Genomic DNA, 17,786 nt, shown 5'->3' on the forward strand with positions numbered 1-17,786 from the left:
AGCAGGCAAGGCATACATGGAACGCCATAACCAAGTGGCCGGCATAGTGTACAGGAACATCTGTGCGGAGTATAACCTGGAAGTCCCGAGGTCAAAATGGGAGATGCCCCCAAGGGTGGTGGAGAATGACCGAGCTAAGATTCTGTGGGACTTCCAGATACAGACGGACAAAATGGTGGTGGCTAACCAACCGGACATAGTGGTGGTAGACAAACAGAAGAAGACGGCCGTAGTGATCGATGTAGCGGTTCCGAATGACAGCAATATCAGGAAGAAGGAACACGAGAAGCTGGAGAAATACCAAGGGCTCAGAGAAGAGCTCGAGAGGATGTGGAGGGTGAAGGTAACGGTGGTCCCCGTGGTAATCGGAGCACTAGGTGCGGTGACTCCCAAGATAGGCGAGTGGCTCCAGCAGATCCCGGGAACAACATCGGAGATCTCTGTCCAGAAGAGCGCAGTCCTGGGAACAGCTAAGATACTGCGCAGGACCCTCAAGCTCCCAGGCCTCTGGTAGAGGACCCGAGCTTGAAGGATAAAACCGCCCGCAGGGGCGTGCTGGGTGTTTTTTTTTTATATATATATATGGCCACGTTTAACATGAACACCCACCATTGTTACACTGTACATATCCTTAAAAAGCACACACCCATTTAAAGGTATGCTTGACCAGGTTAAATTAATATAAAAAATGTATTAGAATAATTGCAAAACATAGCAATTATACAAGATGCAAATTCAATCTAAATTATACAATAATAATGTTTGGAATACAAGCTCATCACAAAAGATGTGCGAAGTTATCTTTTATGATTTCTGTTGCAAATAAAGTTTTGTGCACATGCTCTCATTAATGGAAGAATCTGCTTTGAGAGAATGTGGTGAAAATGCTAAACAGACTGCATATGGGACTTCAACCTGTCTTTGCATTGTCAGCGGTAACCTGGGGGCACATTGCCTCTGCTGTGCATGGCCAAATGCAGATATCTGAAGCCTAACAGGCTGTGAAATGTTACACTGTCAACCTCTGAAACCCATAATTCTGCAGATCTGTTTGACACTGACACTTTCTTGCCTTCAGCTAGAAGTCATCAGCTGTTTCCATCCATCTTGAACAAAGACCAACAGCATGCATTGCAGAATCCAGTACTGCCCGTCATTATCATTTTTAATCAAGCGTCGGCTCTTCAGCTTGCATGGAGCATGAATGTTTGTACGTATATGTGCGTTTCCTGCTCTGTGAACAGAGCCGCTGTGCCAGCCCTAAAGAGCCAGTGTTTCTTTGTGCCAGTGAGTCATGTCAGTTGGTTAGCACACATAATTGCTCCTAAATTCTCCCGTCAGTGGCTGGCTAATATCTGATTAAAAGGTAATGAGCCACATCCCATTCAGCAAAGCACCTCCCACTACTCTCTTGCTGTGTTGCCTTCAATTTTTTTTGTGTTCTTTCTTTTTGAAACTTAGTCTGCCATTTTTGGTGTCTGTGCCATAGAGACAAATAAAAGTTAGCTATAACGTAATTTTTTTTATTAATATTATTTTAAGTGACAAATGAGGACGTAATAACCTATTCAGAATTAGAATGATAACATAAAAATTTGTGATTTTTTATGATTTCATACAGAGCATCTAGCTAGCTAGCTAGCTAGCTAGCCAGCTAGCTAATAAAATACTAGAATTTCATGCCGCAAAAACTGAGCAACAGACTTTTTGTAAGATTTATGTACAATTAACTGGACAGCCATCTACATTTTTAGTTAGACAATTTAACTAAAAGTGCTCAAAAATTCACAAACAAGGTGGAGAGGTCTAGTTCTAGGTAGCGTAGGTGAGGCCTAGCAGGTACTGATTGGCTATAGCTAGCTGTCAGGTTGTGTGCACCCACACTCCATTTCTTTAGTGTTCCCAAAGTTGATTAAAACACTCAAAATTCAATGAAAGAGGTGCTCATCACGTTTATATGTTCAAGTGCATAGTGTGGAGGATGTCATAAGGCCTTGAGGCAATCGGATGCAAAACACAGTATTTATGAGTTTTTTGATTTGCAAATCGGTCAGATTTCACCCGAACATGAGTGGCCACACCACTGAACAGAGCTTTTAGAGGGAAGCTATCCATAGAGGTCAAAACTAGTTTTTGTACCCAGATGTAAATATGCTTTTAAATGCTGTTAAGATTGGCCTTTTGAACATGGGAGTCTATGCGGACTTATTCAGCCCCAAGTGGCCACTTGAGGAACTGCAGTTGTTGTCCAAGTTTGCCACTTGGTCTTCCCTCACTTATTCTTATATATTCATCGGAAATTTCCCAGGGATGTGCCTTCAGTTGCAATCCAGTGACAATGAAGGGCACAGTGAATTACTTATAGTTTTACATGTATGAAACACTTTATTCACCACTTCTAACTTTCTGTTCTAAAGGAGCCTGATCCCTGACCATGACTCATTTGGCCATGTGACCATTTTTCCGCATTTCTAAGACTAAGGGTTCATTCACCAACAATACTTAATATAACCTGATTTAAATTTCACAGTCTCCATTCAAGATCATCTTCTCGCATTTGTCTAGACAACTTCCACTGCGCGTGAAATGTCACCATGCTCCACACTTTGGATGTAGACGTATGTAGACTGTAGAAAGAAAGTTGTTCCATTACAAATCTGCTCAGAATAAGATTTGTTGATTTGATTATTTTTCCGAGTTACAAGGTGATATTTTTCTTTTTTTTTTATCATGCTTCATTATATTAATGAAGAAAAACAGGAATTTATACAGCTGATATCTCCCAAACTGGACAACTCACACTGAAACAATCTACTTGGATAATTATGGGAAAGAAAAAAATATATGAATAAACCTTTTTTTTAACCTGCCATTGAACCAAATGATGACTAGACATTTATATTTACTCAAAGAACATCTTTGCAGTGTGAAAATGTATTTATTTATTTTGTGAAAGCTCATCTCACCACCCTTACCTCAATTTTAAAACCTCTTTCAAAATTCAAAAGTTTGAGGCCTTGTTCCAGAAATTCATTGTGCACCTACTATATTTAAAAGCGTCTGCAGTTCCTGTTTCTGGTTTAGTTTTTCTTTAATGTTTTTACTGCTGAAGAATCACTTAATTTGGTGCTCTGTTTTCCAGCAGCTCTGTCTTGATTTTGTGAAAATTAGACAGCCTGCTGTACTTAAAGGGAAGACGATGATAACACCACTCCTCCTGGACACCATGACAAATTATAATGACTTTTTAATGCTCTCTGGCACAGTAAGTGTCTTGGATTCCTTTATTGAGTTCATTTGGAAGCAAATTCCACCTGGTTACCTCAAACAGTTTTAAAGAAACATAGTTTTTGCAGAAGTTTAACTTCAGGAGACATACAGAAATATGAGCATTTTTCACTACAGTTTCATCAGAGCTGTTTCAGATGGACTCTCACACAGTTTTAGCTCTAAATGTTGGGGAAAATGAGAAGCTAAGAGGGCATAACGCAGGGACTCTTAGATTGTTTAAGACCGCGCCTGATAGGTTTATAAGCTTCAGCAGCAGACCAAACAGCAATTTTTGACGCCATAATTGCTCAATTTATGAGCCAGTGCTTAGATATGAGAAGTATTGCGCTGGGTATTTATGCCAAGACAAGTAAACTAATCAGATTTAGGGAGTACAATTGGAAATTATTTTCATTCTAAATGATTTATTTAAAAAGAGATTGGATGGTATTTTGTGATGGTTGAAAAAATCTGTCTTGCGATAGCTGAAATCCCCTTCCAAAGAAAAGAATATCATTTACTAACTCATTAGTCTTTATTTTCAGTGTAGACATACTCTGTATTTCTTTGTATATCTCTCTGTGCACTGTGTTTGGATGGCTGTATATTTGCATGCATATACTGCAGCTGTGGCCGAACGCATGCTTGCGTTTCCACATACAGTCTTCTGTACTGTACTGTAAATGCATTTAATAGTCCACAGTTCGTTCCAAACTCTGCCCTAGTGCCAACTCAACATTGTTTCCCTTTGTGCCATAACTGCATGAGACACCAATATAACAAAAGAATCACTGGCTCAATAAAAACAATGTTGGCATTACTGCAAATCACTAAGAAATTCAAACACTGAGCATCAAATTTATTTTGTCTTTTTTCTCGTGTTGTGGGCGAACAGCGAGGTTGCATTATAAGCAGGAGATCCATTGGGGACACAATGGCCATAAAACTACATTGGGTAAAATAAGTATAGTTTGCACGTGATGTTATCTGCACCTTGTTCAAGAGCTATCCGCCAGTATCGGTAGTGATCACATCCAATATATACTTTACATAGAAATTATCACTACTTTTTTCCCCAACACAACACCTATATTCTGCTTGTACTTTTGTAGGGCTTAATATCCATACATCCATCCTCTTCTGCTTTTCCTTGTCAGGGTTGTGGAGGGGCTAGTCGATATAATTTAAAATTACTTTTTAGAGGGCTAAACTTCACAGTACCAGGAAACACACTTGGAGGGTGTAAGTTAAGATCCATCTTCTGTCCTCCCTTACCCAGTTTCTCCACATAACGAGCAAGATGCTAGTCATGAAAGTGTTTTACTTCCTATTCTTACATGTGGGTGGCTGTAGCTCGAGTAGAGTAGGTCACCTACTGATCGGAAGGTTAGTGGTTCAATCCCTGGCTCCTCCAGTTTGCGTGTCAAGTATCCCTGGGCACAATACTAACCCCAATAGCTCTCCGATGCATCCATCAGAGTATGAATGTTAGGAAGCACTAAGTATAGTGATTGTGGCATGTTGTATAGAGCACTTTGAGTTCTTCAGGAGAGTAGAAAAGCGCTATATAAGAATCAGTCCATTTACTTCCTATGAGAGGGAATATATACGTTTCCTGATAGTTGCCATAGTTTATCTCATCTACATAATGTTTAGTAGATTTCTTACCTACTTATTACATATCCAAAATGGCCGACCAGTTAATGTCACTTGGTTAGCAGACACATGACCGCATGTCTGCAAGACACATGTCTGCAAGACACATGACAGGGAAAAAGTACTGATCACAATTAGAAAAGGAGATGCGGAAAGTCATGAGACCAGCTGAAAGCAATCCTGCTGCTTAGTGTAAATTAACATCAGCTGGTTCAGTCCCAACTGATGGCCTATAAAAAGGTGTCTCATTGATTGGTAAAACCAATGAGCACTCTCATGACCATAACAGCCTTATTGTTGCAAAATATACTGGTGGAATTGGTTACAAAAGAATTTCTAGACTACTGAAGTTTCCAGTGAGCACTGTTTTGGCCATAATCCAGAAGTGGAACAAACATTATTTCACCATAAACCGGCCCCCACAAGTGCTTCCCACAAGACTTAAGACAGAGGAGTGAAAAGAATTATCACAAGAGCTGTCCAAGAGCCAAAGACCACTTGTGGAGAGCTACGGAAGGACCTGGAATCAGCACACTTACCACGCAAGACTCCATTGGTAAAGAGAAAGCAAGTTGAAGCATGTTTAAAGTTTGCTGAACAACATTTAGACATGCCTGACAAGTCTAAAATACTAGGAGAATATAGTCTGGTGCAGTGTAGTCTTTAGACGCAAAAGACACTGCATTTCACCCCAAAAACCCCAAACCGATATTAAAGTTTGGAGGTGGGAACATCATTGCGTGGGGCTGTTTTTTGTACCATACGGCACTGGCACACTTCGTAAAAATGAAAGAAGGATGAATGTAAAAATTTACCAAGACATTCTTGATGAAGTCTGCTGCCATTTACCAGGATAATGAAGATGAAACGAGGATGGACATTTCACCAAGACAATAATCCCAAACACACAGTCAATAAAACTCTCAATTTGTTTCAGAGAAAGAAAATAAATCACCTGTCGTCAAGCCAGTTGAAATTCTATGTAAAGAGCTAACGCTCAGAGTTCATCAATGGGACCATGGAGAATTCAGGATCTGAAGGATGAACCAAAATCACACCTGATGCGACTGGTTTCTCCATACAGGAGGCATCTTGAAGCTGTAATCACCAACAAAGGCTTTTGTACAAACTATTAAATACATTTTAGTAAGCATGTTCAGTACTTTTTCTGTGCGTCATTTCTCATCAGCACACATAATTTAATTTATGGGCATCTATGGTTTGATTTCTCTGCATGTGTGGATTGGATTGTTTGTTATCAACATTTGGTAAGATTTTAATGTCAATAGCGCCTTTACAAAATATATTTATTTACAAAATTTGTGACGTGTTCAACACTTATTTTACCCACTGTATGTGCAAAAAGTCTGCATAACTGTAAAATGGAATTACAATATGTTCCAGCAAATTACTGTATAAACCTATAACAGTATCCTAAAATGACATAAATTGGATAAGTCATTAACAGTTATTACATTCTCTAAATGACACAAGATATTCTTAAATGTCTCATCTGCTATTCATATTTTACTAAATAAAAAGTGCATTTTCCTCACTGAAGCAGAACCTAATTTTCCAAAAGTAGCAGCAGGAAAGCCAACATTAGATGTGTGCTTTGCTAAAACTATTCACATCTGCACTCATTCTCATCCAGGAATTTGCAAGCAAAAATATTCTGCCATCAACAGCATTCTGGCTTTCATTTGTGGCTTACGCATTGAAATCAGCAATCAAAAACCTTGCCAACGTATGGACTCTACATGATGCTAAATATGCAGCAGATCCTTTAGGATGAGCTGGAACAACTGTGGAACACGCTTCTTTCAGCACCATTCCCCATCATCCTATCACCAGTTTGTGGGATGTCCTTTCTCTGACAGGTTTTAGGAGATAAAATCACTATTGCTTGGAGCGTCGTAAGAGTCTTACCACTTCCCAAACTCTTCACCTCGCCTGTCTATAACAATATGATCGTTATCAAGGTGTTTCTGGCCTTTAAACCTAGGGAAAATAGGAAACAGGTAAAGTGAGTTACTGAAACATCCAAACATAGGTGAAATATATAAGGCAAAACAGAGTTTGCACAATTCTGTTGAGCTCGAGGGTCGGCATTTGGTATAAAACCTTGATTCTTCAATAAAACTTGGAATCTCTTAGGCAAACTTTCTTGCCATTTTTTTCTTTAGGAACAGTCCAACGCTCTTCATTGGAAACTGGCCACTGTTTTCGTTGTTTTCTATAAAGAAGATCTCACACAGCTTCAATAATGTTGAGTTCTTGGCTGGAGGCAGGGGGTGGGGGAGTCCATGTCTGATAGTATTCTATCAGATTGTGTGTCTCTATCCAGGTATGCCTTTACCACACTGGCAATGTGTTTGGGATCATTGTCATGCTGAAAACTGAAGTGAGCCAAACTCCTTCCAGATGGTATTGCATGGTGGATCAAAATCTGATGGTGCATTTCTGCATTCCTTCAGTTTTGACAAAATCCCCAACACCGCTGGCCGAAATGCAGCGCCAAACGCTCGGCTGTGTTTTACAGATGGCTGTACTACTCCAGAACAAACCAACCAGAAATATCAAATTTGGATTCATTACTCCTTAAGACCTGTTGCCACAGATTTTAAATCCAAATCTTGTCTAATTTGGCATTTAAGCTTTGTTTTTGCTAGGTTACCTTATTTATGTGTACACAACACTGGTTTGTCGCTGGTTGCATTAGCTTGAATGAGTCATAAGTCAATATTAGTGGCCAAACAGACAAAAAACATTCATCTGAAAATAATCAGGTAAAACGATTGGACTGAAACTGAATGAAAAAGCAGCCAAAGACCCTGTGAAAGCCTGGAGAACAGTGGTCTGGCTCAAGACTACTTTAAAAATTAGATGAAAGTCTGGCTTCTTGGAAGCCAACTATAAAAATTTGAAGGGTGTCTCAAAACTTTTGCACAAACAGAAACATTCCAGAGGGTTCATAAACTTTTTTATGCCACTTAAACTTTGGACGGTCTAAACTCTGTCTAGTAGATAAACTTAATCTAATGGTCCTGAGGCCACGGGCAGTTTCGAATAATTCGTCATCTGAAAATGCTGCCAATTAAACAAACAAAGCACTTATACTGAGGATTGATTTCATTTGGAACTACTCAAACCCAAGTGTGTTTTTAACAAGCTGTAGAAATGTTTGCGGACTTTGAAACAGAGCAGCTAACACAGTGACCTTTATACCTGCTGCTGTCCGCTTTCATCTTCAGACTTATCGTAGTTATCGTCTGCCTCGCTTCAGGAGTGCTGCAGGGAATGACAGGACGTCTGGCTCATGTCTTGCGCGCGAGCTATTTCGGATCTTTTTCTGTCTTTTTCAAAAGCAATAACCTGCTCCAGAAAGCACGAACACGGTGGAAAGTGAGCCGCACTTCAGACAGGAAGCGCGAAAGATAATATATTTTATGCTATATGTTTTGGGAACAGAGAATGTTAGTGTGACTCCATATATTAAACATAAACCCATTTAAAGCTAATTGAATACAAATACAGGGTCAGTATATAAAATAAGATAAGTGGGTAAAGAGACATATCGGGTATTAATGTTAACTGTTATATTTTTCCTGCTAGTAGGTGAGATATTCTATGTCCAGACTATTATAAGACATGAGGCCCCCTAACATATTTTTCTTGGACAGGGCCCACACACTACACACACACATCCTCAGTGGAAGCTCAGCGTGCTTGGAGAGGAAAGGCGGACATTTCGGGGCACGGGGCTACATTATACTATAGTAGCGGCTTTTATGAGACAGACAACATGCCTGGCTCCAGCAGGAAAACCTCATGATGGACAGGCACTTTACCTGAGCCAAGAGCAGGCGGCCTAGGAGGAGGGAAAATGAAATAAAATCAATACTCGAACATAACTTTTAAAATAAACATTTGCACTCTATGGACATTGTTGGCAGTGGGAGCTGGTAACCTGCCCCTATTGGTGGAACTCAACACCAGACCGTGCGTGGAGCACTGGCTCCCATCGAGGTGATGGCTACTGGCAAGATGTGACATGAATAGCAGGCTATGTTATGTTTGTCCTAGGTAGAAAGAAGAGAGAGCGAGACAGAAAAGAAAAAGGAGGAAAAGGTAGACGGGGCTCTAATCCTGCTGTAAAGCTGCTCTTTCTCTTAGCGAGGGTTTTCGCGGCTTGGGGATCAGGCTGAAAGCTGCCTTAGCCCGTGCAGGGGTGACGTCTGGTTAAGCAACAATTCTCTTCCTCTGTTTAAAATGCAGCAGGTTACTTCTCCTAACTCAAGGTGGGATTTGAATTTCTTTCTGTCATGATAATAATGATGTATTTAACAGCAGCGTCACGAATGGAATTTTAGTGGTACACTGAAAAAAAAAGTTCTTTCAATTTACTTGATTTTATTGTGTACATCGGTCCCACATAATATGAATAAGTATGACTGACTTAATTTTCCACTTTCCCTCAAGTAATTAATGCTTGTCAGATCAAAGTATTTTATTTACATCAGATTACTTTAAAAAATCATGTTTGATGTACTAATATTAATCTATTATCATAATATAAATGTATTGCATAATGTCAATATATTTTAATGTTTAACACCAACTTATTTTTATTTGCCAGTGGTACGCAATGATATTATGTAATGTAAACACATTGCAATTATGTTCCTGCAACACAAATTATGGCTTTAAATCCTACTTAATTTTTTCAATTGAAATATTAACTGATTATTATTGACAAAAAAGGCAAAGACTGTGAGTGCTACTGAACAATTCACCTTTATTAAACTGTAACAGCAGTGAAAGCAGCAATTCTGCCATGAACAAGTCCAAAATCGCATCCATATAAACTTGTTAACACATTTTTAAAGATAGCCTGCAGAAATAACTAAAAGAAAAAGTTAGTTTGAGAATATATTTGCAAATATTTCACAAAAAACTGACCTCAGCAGCAAATAAAAGAAAGTGCTTATAGATGATCCCGTCATCTCTTACATATAACATTTGTATTAATTACACAATTGAAAATGTAAACTAAATTAAGACTACCTGAAAAAAAGCAACACGCTTTTATGAATAAACAGATTTACCCAAATATAACTTGTGTGTTATTTGACAACAGTTTCAGCTTCTGTACATGTATTTACCTGTATAAGATTTCAACTAAGTTGAGCCTTAAATGACATTGTTACATAACTAATACCAAACACCTACATGAATTTTAATCTTCATAAATGTTAATGTAAGCAGGACATTAAGGTTGACTTAGAACATATTGCTAAAAATCGTCAGTAGAAATTTCTTACAACATGATACCAAAAGGAAAAATTATCCTGCATTGCAGTCACACGAGGGGAAAGCAATAAAAACATAAGCAGTATAACGTTACTGAACACAAAATGAAAAACTGCAAAGAATTGCAGAAGTGCAGTCTTTGACTTTTCAATGAAACAGATGGTTTTTGAAAGCAAGAACTTTAGAGAGTTTAGCTCCATCCAGTTCCATGAAAACCTTCTGGAAAACGTCAAAGTTGCAGCGAAGGTCAGCAGGGTAGGCAAGGTTTAATGCATACATTAGTCCAAATAGCATTATCACAGCAAATGCTACATTATCCAAAGTCTTCGCCACCCTGATGCCTGCAAGGACAACTCTTGTTCATCTGCTGAAGCTTGCTCTTTAAGAAGATAAATTCAAACAGTGGTGTCTTCAACAGTCTCACTGATGGCACGTTCTTCCATGCCCTGTAAAAAAGAAGCCATGTTAGTCATTTCCAAGTAAGTAATATGACACACTGTGGAAAGTCCAAAAAAAAAAAAAAAAAAAAAAAAGACAAGTACATACCACATACTCCTGGATAAGCATGCCAGGGTCTTCACCCATGTAGATACACACTCCCTTGACACACTCAGCATCAACATCTTCACACTGAAATGAAATGTATGTAATTAGCATCTTCATTCAGCTCTTGTCCTTCATTTAAGTTTTAATAGTGTACTTTACATGAATGTTTTTAAAGTAAAGGCACACAAATTAATAATAGGTTTACTGGCAATTAATAATAAGTTGACAAAGTGAAGGTTAAAAAAACAAGCAGATGTAAAAATACAAAATGAGAGAATTTATCATGGGAAAACATTTGAAATCTTCCACAATTGTAAAATTTCATCCAAAGAGGATCATATTAAGTGAATGTTGAGGCTTTATCACTTACATTATCCATTTATGCCACAATTCTTTTCAGTATTAGTCCAAGCTCTCCTCTTCTGTTGACCAACTTCACCAGGTTGTCCAAGTGGAGATCCAGCTGAGCCAGGAACTTTGTTTGAGGGGGGATAGTGGCAATTCTCTTAAACTCAGCATTGATCTGAAAACATGAGCACAGAGAAATGAGCTTCAAAGGTTTAATACCTGGAAGAAGGCCTCAATCACTCATGCTGAAGAAATGGGCTGTCAAATAACAACTGTGCCTTAACCATTTTAGGCTAATACCACAAGAACACCGTGTATGAGGCAAACCTTACCTCATGGAAATCAAATAGAGCAGGCCATCTTGCCATGAAAGCCTCCACCATTGGAGCATCACGAACAACTTCATGTCTTCTGTATGAAAAAGTCTTTTCCATCTTGAGTTTCACCAACTCTTTTACTCTTTTTTTATATCCATGTGGTGGGCTTTGACATGTCAATAGCTTTAAGAGTCCCCTTGTCTGCTACTTCTGAAACTGAGGTAAGGTTAAGAAACTCATTCCCAAACAAGGAATCCATAAACTGAAGTCTGAAACTGCCCTGAAGACAACACTGTCTCTTGACTTCAGCGATGAGATCCTCAGTTGATTCAGGCACTCCATTAGAGAGTGAGCCTTCGACAGGTTCCGTCAGCCAAAACAGTCTTTAGGACCATAGGACTCCCCATAGGACTCTGTAGGAAAAAAAGAATTAAATATCAGACATTCAGAAAGAATCATTTCAGTTTAGTTTTCATAAAGCTATCCATACCCAATACTCAAAGTTATAAAGATCAGACATAAAAAAGAAGAATTTATCTAATGAAATACATGCGACTGAACCTATTACACTTATATGAACACCTTTTATTTCTATATGCCTTTTTAAAGTCACAATGTGGACTGATCCAATCTCATAGTCAACCAATGGATAAGTATCAAGGAGTTCACAGAGCGAAGCGAGAGTGAATATTCTTGTGGATACTGGGCGGAGCTCAAAAGCTCTGTCGTGCTCTCTGTACCAGCCACCAAGCTCTCTGACAATGTAGAATATGCTGTGGTACAATGCAGATATGGTTTTTCAATCCACCTGCTGCCCTTTGGGCCAGTACCATTCCATTTCTATAAGTTATGCCCTTTAATGTCACACACTGTGCAAGGTTGACCTCTAGAATGTCAGGGAATATGTACCTAATGACTTAAGCTATCTCCTCTTTAAGCAAATCCACTAGAAAGGCCGATACAGCTGAGCCCTCTAATTCAGACTTGCCAAGAGATGGGGAGTTTAGATGGTAAGCTATCATCATCTGATGTTTTGACTTCTGTAATCATAAAGGTAAAAATTCCACCATCACAAAAAACATTAATTTTAATTGAAGAAAGGTATTCCAGTCCAGAAGAGCATCAATGGTTTCTTTAAAGTACCAGTCTTTCCCTCATTTATACATAATGTTTTGAGAAGCAGCTCACATATGTTCTACACAAACTAGAAAAAAAGAGGGGGGGGAAAGGGTCCTAATTTGTTTTGGGCCGATGTTGGAAAATTCACAATACATCACTTAATAAGACATAGTCTGTTGAACAAACTTATCTCCTTGTAGATATCTGCTGTATTATTTGGGCATGACCGATAGAATAGTCAAGTAAGTGACACTTCACCTAAAACAATGACTAAATGGAAAAATGATTTGGCATTTATGGGTACAGGTTCTCAAACCCACGTCTAAGGTGGCAGGATGCTTATTATAACTTGAGTGCATGTCATCAGCAAGAATTAAGGTATGGCACTGTGGCCCTCCCAGCTTCTGAAACTCTGATGGTTAGAGCCAGACTAATTACCCACTGTAGCCATAGCTAGCACGAGTAACACAAACACTATTGCGCTCTCTCAGTGACGTTTTAACTTGCTAAGCCATCAAAAACGTCAGTGCTCTCTGTCACATGCATAAATTCCATATCTGACCGACAACAGCTGCTTTCTCCCGACTATGTGCAATTCGTTAATATTTTTCAGCTTTAGCCACAAAGCTAATACCAACTTTAGCTAGCACTGTAAAAACAACATGTAGATGCATTACAGATTACGTTTCATATAGCATGCACTACAACAATTCTGTGAAAACGTACCCAACTAAAACAAATGTATTTAAATTACTTACCTTCTCACTATGCCTGACTCAGTGCCAAAGGTTGCATGCGGCTGAACAGTCTTCCAGAATCTGGCGGTCAATTGCGCTGTCCTTAAATTATGTTGTTGTCTTATTGGATAAGGTAGGTCTTATTATCCAATCACATTTAGTTGTTGTCTTTGAATATATTGCATCATTTCTGGTTGTGGTCAAACATGATTACAATGGTTTTAGTATTCTAATTTAGTCACTTTAAATCAATGCAAGAAAAATGAGTAGTCTCAGTATTGTTTATAAATAAATGGTACTTTATTTAATCATGTAAATAAGGGAAACATGAGAGGCTTGTGTAGCATTAACTAAATTCATTTGTGCAAATTCAAAAGCCTGCCAATTCCCATTTTTTCAGTGTAGGCCAACATGTCACCAATGGATGGAACAGAGGTTCATTTTCCTAAAAATCACATACTTGCACTTATGTTACACCTGTACTGTAAGTGCTTTTGCAGCATCAAACACAGCTATGGAAATTCACTAAGACAGGAGCATGTCCAGAATTATTTACCTCTCCTTCAAGGTCAATAGACTGATCTGAAGCTCACAATGATAACAATGTGATATAGAGCTATTCAGATTTTCAGCCTCTGTGGTAACTGTGGTAGATCTATCATTTGTCTCATCCTCATTGGTCAACATCTTGGCTATGAAGTGGAAAGAGGAGGGCCTTTTACTGACAAAGGGCGAGTAGACACAAAATATGAGCAGACTGTTTTTTTGCAGGCATTCAGTATATCTAAGATGATCACTAAAACATGCCAGGGAGCATAAACGTTGCAAAATGCAAGTGTCCGACTCATATCTTCAGATTCAAGACACCACCCTATGGAAATTCATGTACTACACAAGTAAATATGTGACATCTGAAATGAGAACGACCGAGACCATTAGTCATGCTGTTCAGTGGTAAGATTTCCAAAATTGTGGAGGAATTTTGATTATTTGAACTAACATTCAATAGCAACATTGAATAGCTGCCATTCTGCATGCATAAGATAAATCATTTGTAGATACCCAGTTCTCCACGATGCCTTTCTTCAGACCACTTCTGATATCCAAACCTCTCGTCCATTTCACGCCTGCATTTCACCATAAATTCTAGCAAACACACAAGAACCTTCAAAAAATAAACATGTGATTTCATAATTCAGTTCCTATCTTCTGTGCCTGCAGGATTACATGTTGCAAGCAGGTGATCCTGAGCCAGAATACCCTGCAACAAGATCTAAACAAATAATTGATTATGTGTGTTAACTGATTATGTTTCTATCCAAAGTATGATTTATCTTATTATTGTAAGCCATATGTGCTGAATATTGATGACGCATTAGGATGCCATAGGTGGCCACACAGAGGATGCAGAGTCAGAGGCCAGCTCTTAGTCTCTCGTCTTAGAAAAGGTAATGCTCTTTCTACATGCTTATATAATGTATAGCTCATTCTCTGCATGCTTATCAGGGGAGCAGGTTCAGGCAAGGTGGGTCCTAAAGCATGAATCACAGCACTGCATCTCATATGAACCTGTGGAATGCACTGAGCGTTGCAGACTGATGAGCGATGTAAAAGTATCTGAGGGGGATTTTTGCTTAAAACAACAATAGACAGTCTGGGACTAATAGTCCACAGGATAAGCTGGGTGGCCTGGTCTGGCTGCTGGTCCTGCCCTGAGCTGGCCCAGGTGCTGCTGACTTTGGTGGAAAAGACCTCTCACTCTCCTCACAGCTGGCTGGAAGGACACACACACACATGCAAACGCACACACACATGCACACAGCTGGTTCCTGCAGTGGTCCAGCTGCAGCAGCTGCTGCCACACTGAGTGCTTGATGGACGGTCGCCGTGAAACACCTGGAGGTGGATGTAGTCAGGTTATGTTTAAAAATAAATTAATAGACGCGTCTCACATTTCAAATGTGTGAGCTGCTAAATGTGAACTTTGATTGTGTTTGTCACCATAAAAAACACAAGTGATGGTCCATTCGATGTCCAGATGGCAGTATTGTAATTTTTAAGTGATCAATAAAATAAGAGTGGCTTCTATTTTCACTTTGGTTTTGCATTATGGCTTGAATGCTTCCTGGATCTTCTTTCTATTAAACAGTACTGTGCAAAACGCCGTTTAAATAGCCCTCATTTTTCATGCTTCCAAGGAGCCAGAGCTTCTTGAGCAAGAGTTCTCCAGGCTTTGTGAAGGTTATTGAAAGTTTTTATTTGACTTCTAGTTCATTCAGTACAATTCTTGTACCTAAAAATTGTCAGAAGAATTGAGATTGTTTGATTGGTCAGCCACTTAACATCAATCTATGGATAATTTCAAGCATAAAAAAGCCGTGGAGCAGTGTTGTCTGCACAACTTAGCTAAGAACTACATTTACATTGTATCTTTAGGCCCTTTGCTACCAGCAGCCCATTGCAAAAACATATTTGTTCCCATTGCTCTAAAAATGCCAAACATAACACACACAAAAATATCCACAGTAGATGAACGATCTGAAAGTCATGTCCTTTAGAAATATGTAAAGCTTCAGCAAAGACCTGACAAGCAACTGAGAGATGAATCTGGCTATTCAGTTGATCCATCTACTGTTTACTGAAGCCTCATTAAAAACACTCATTCTTAAAGAAGGGGAAATGGGGAGAAAGAGCTGAGGTATGCCAAATTACACAAGAGCTGGCCTGACAATCAGTGGCAACAAATCCAGTGATGTGATTAATCCAAATTTGAAGGTTTTGGTTCAAATCATCGTCTAAATTTAAGAGGTCAGGAGAAAGGCACGAAAGCAAGTGTCCCCAGCATCTATACAACACTGTCATGTCATGGTTCGTGGCTGCACTTCAGCCAGCGGTGTTCAGGATCTTATTAATTAATTAAATCAAAACAGATTAAATTATGAAGGCAGAAGCTACCGTCACATTTTGATCCATCACAAGCAATTGGAAGTAGCTTCATTTTTCAGCGTTACAATGATTCCAAACACACTGCCAGTTCAGTAAAAGCATACCTGGATAGAAACAGATGCAATGGAACAATACCAGTCAGGGATTGGCCTCCACAGGGCCCGGACCTCAACATTGTTGAAGAAGTGTGGGATTGTCTTATCAGAGAATGGAAAAGAACGCAGCTGCCATCAAAAGAAGAGCGTTAAATGTTCTTTAAGAACTTTGGAGAGCTATTCCTGCCTATGTGAAGAAATTACAAGAAAGCTTCCCTGAGAGACTTAAGAAAGCATACCAAATTTTGACTTTCAAGGTCTTCAAAATTGCAAAAAATCCGTTTTTGCCTTGCTAGTTTGAGATTTTTACACAGTACTGTATATTTCCAAGATGTCAGGATTATTAGCAGCTTAAACCTGCAACTATATAAATGTATATTAAATGCTGTATTTGAATGCTGTATGAGTTAAGTGATAAATAACCTCATGGTAGTGAAACTAAAAGGAGGAATGAAAGAATAGGAAAGAAAAACGTTCCGCTCTTCTCCCCTCTGCTCTTCTTCCCTTTTCTGGGAGGCAGTGGGGAGGTAGAGCGTACAGCCCGATCCAGCGGGGAGGTGTGGGAAGCCAGATCGGGCGCTCCTTTCTGCTCTCTCCTATCTTATCTTACTTACTTGTCTTACTTCTCTCTATCACCTTTTCTGTCCCTTTGAAGAAATGAGGCTCCATTAATGTTAGAGGTAAGTATTTCTCAGTTGCTGTGAATAGATAGAATAAACTGTAGAAAACTAAACAGCAGAAAGATCTTTCTCTCAAAATAATGTTTTGTTTGAGAAGAGAGATGGCACTTCCTAAATAAAGCTAAGCGTGGCTGAATATTAGTTTGGCATCAATTTACTGTTAAAGAACTGAGTAAAAATAAACCAAGGTGGTAAAAAAATGAGCTGGCTTTGTTAAGGGCAAAATGATTAAGTTACAATTGGAAGTAAAAGCCGGGGTGAAAGAAATGTGCACGCTTAGTTCTATGGGGACATCGCGGCATGACTGAGAAGCAGCATGTTTGTTTCTTTAACTTTTGTTACTGGAAGAGAAGGTAGGGTGTGTGTGTATGAGGCCTGAAACTGCTGTGATTCAGCTGCATGGTTGTATAGAGAGGACACTTCATCTGTGGTCAGCCTTCACACTCACATTTAGAGGTCTGCACAAACACCACCGGCACACTTGAAGACACAAGACATAAACAGTGAAACACCAGCAACACATCATCTTCCTGCCTCTTTTGACTTTATATCACTCTCTCTGTTCTCTGCGGCCACACACGTAAACATCCACCTGCTTGACTCAGAGCAGATGCAGTTCACGCTCAGACTGTGCTGACTGCATGGCCTCTGCTCCGTATGCTGCACGTAAGAAGGAAAATACCCATAAATCTCTCAAAACGCCAAGTTCCACCAAGTCTTTTCTCATTAGCTGCCTTGGAGAATACATGTAAACACACC

At 39.2% G+C, this 17,786-nt stretch overlaps 1 long non-coding RNA gene across 1 annotated transcript; it reads right to left on the minus strand.

The window, feature by feature from the left end:
* Nucleotides 1–10,535: 10,535 nt before the first annotated feature.
* On the minus strand, nucleotides 10,536–11,287 carry LOC113027791 (uncharacterized). Its single transcript, XR_003273135.1, has 3 exons — nucleotides 11,156–11,287; nucleotides 10,786–10,869; nucleotides 10,536–10,685 (listed from the first exon to the last, which is right to left on the minus strand). It is a non-coding gene; the product is annotated as an uncharacterized LOC113027791 (long non-coding RNA).
* Between the last annotated feature and the right edge of the window lie 6,499 nt (nucleotides 11,288–17,786).

Source organism: Astatotilapia calliptera, chromosome 8, assembly GCF_900246225.1.
Source record: "Astatotilapia calliptera chromosome 8, fAstCal1.2, whole genome shotgun sequence".
Taxonomy (NCBI): Eukaryota; Metazoa; Chordata; class Actinopteri; order Cichliformes; family Cichlidae; genus Astatotilapia; species Astatotilapia calliptera.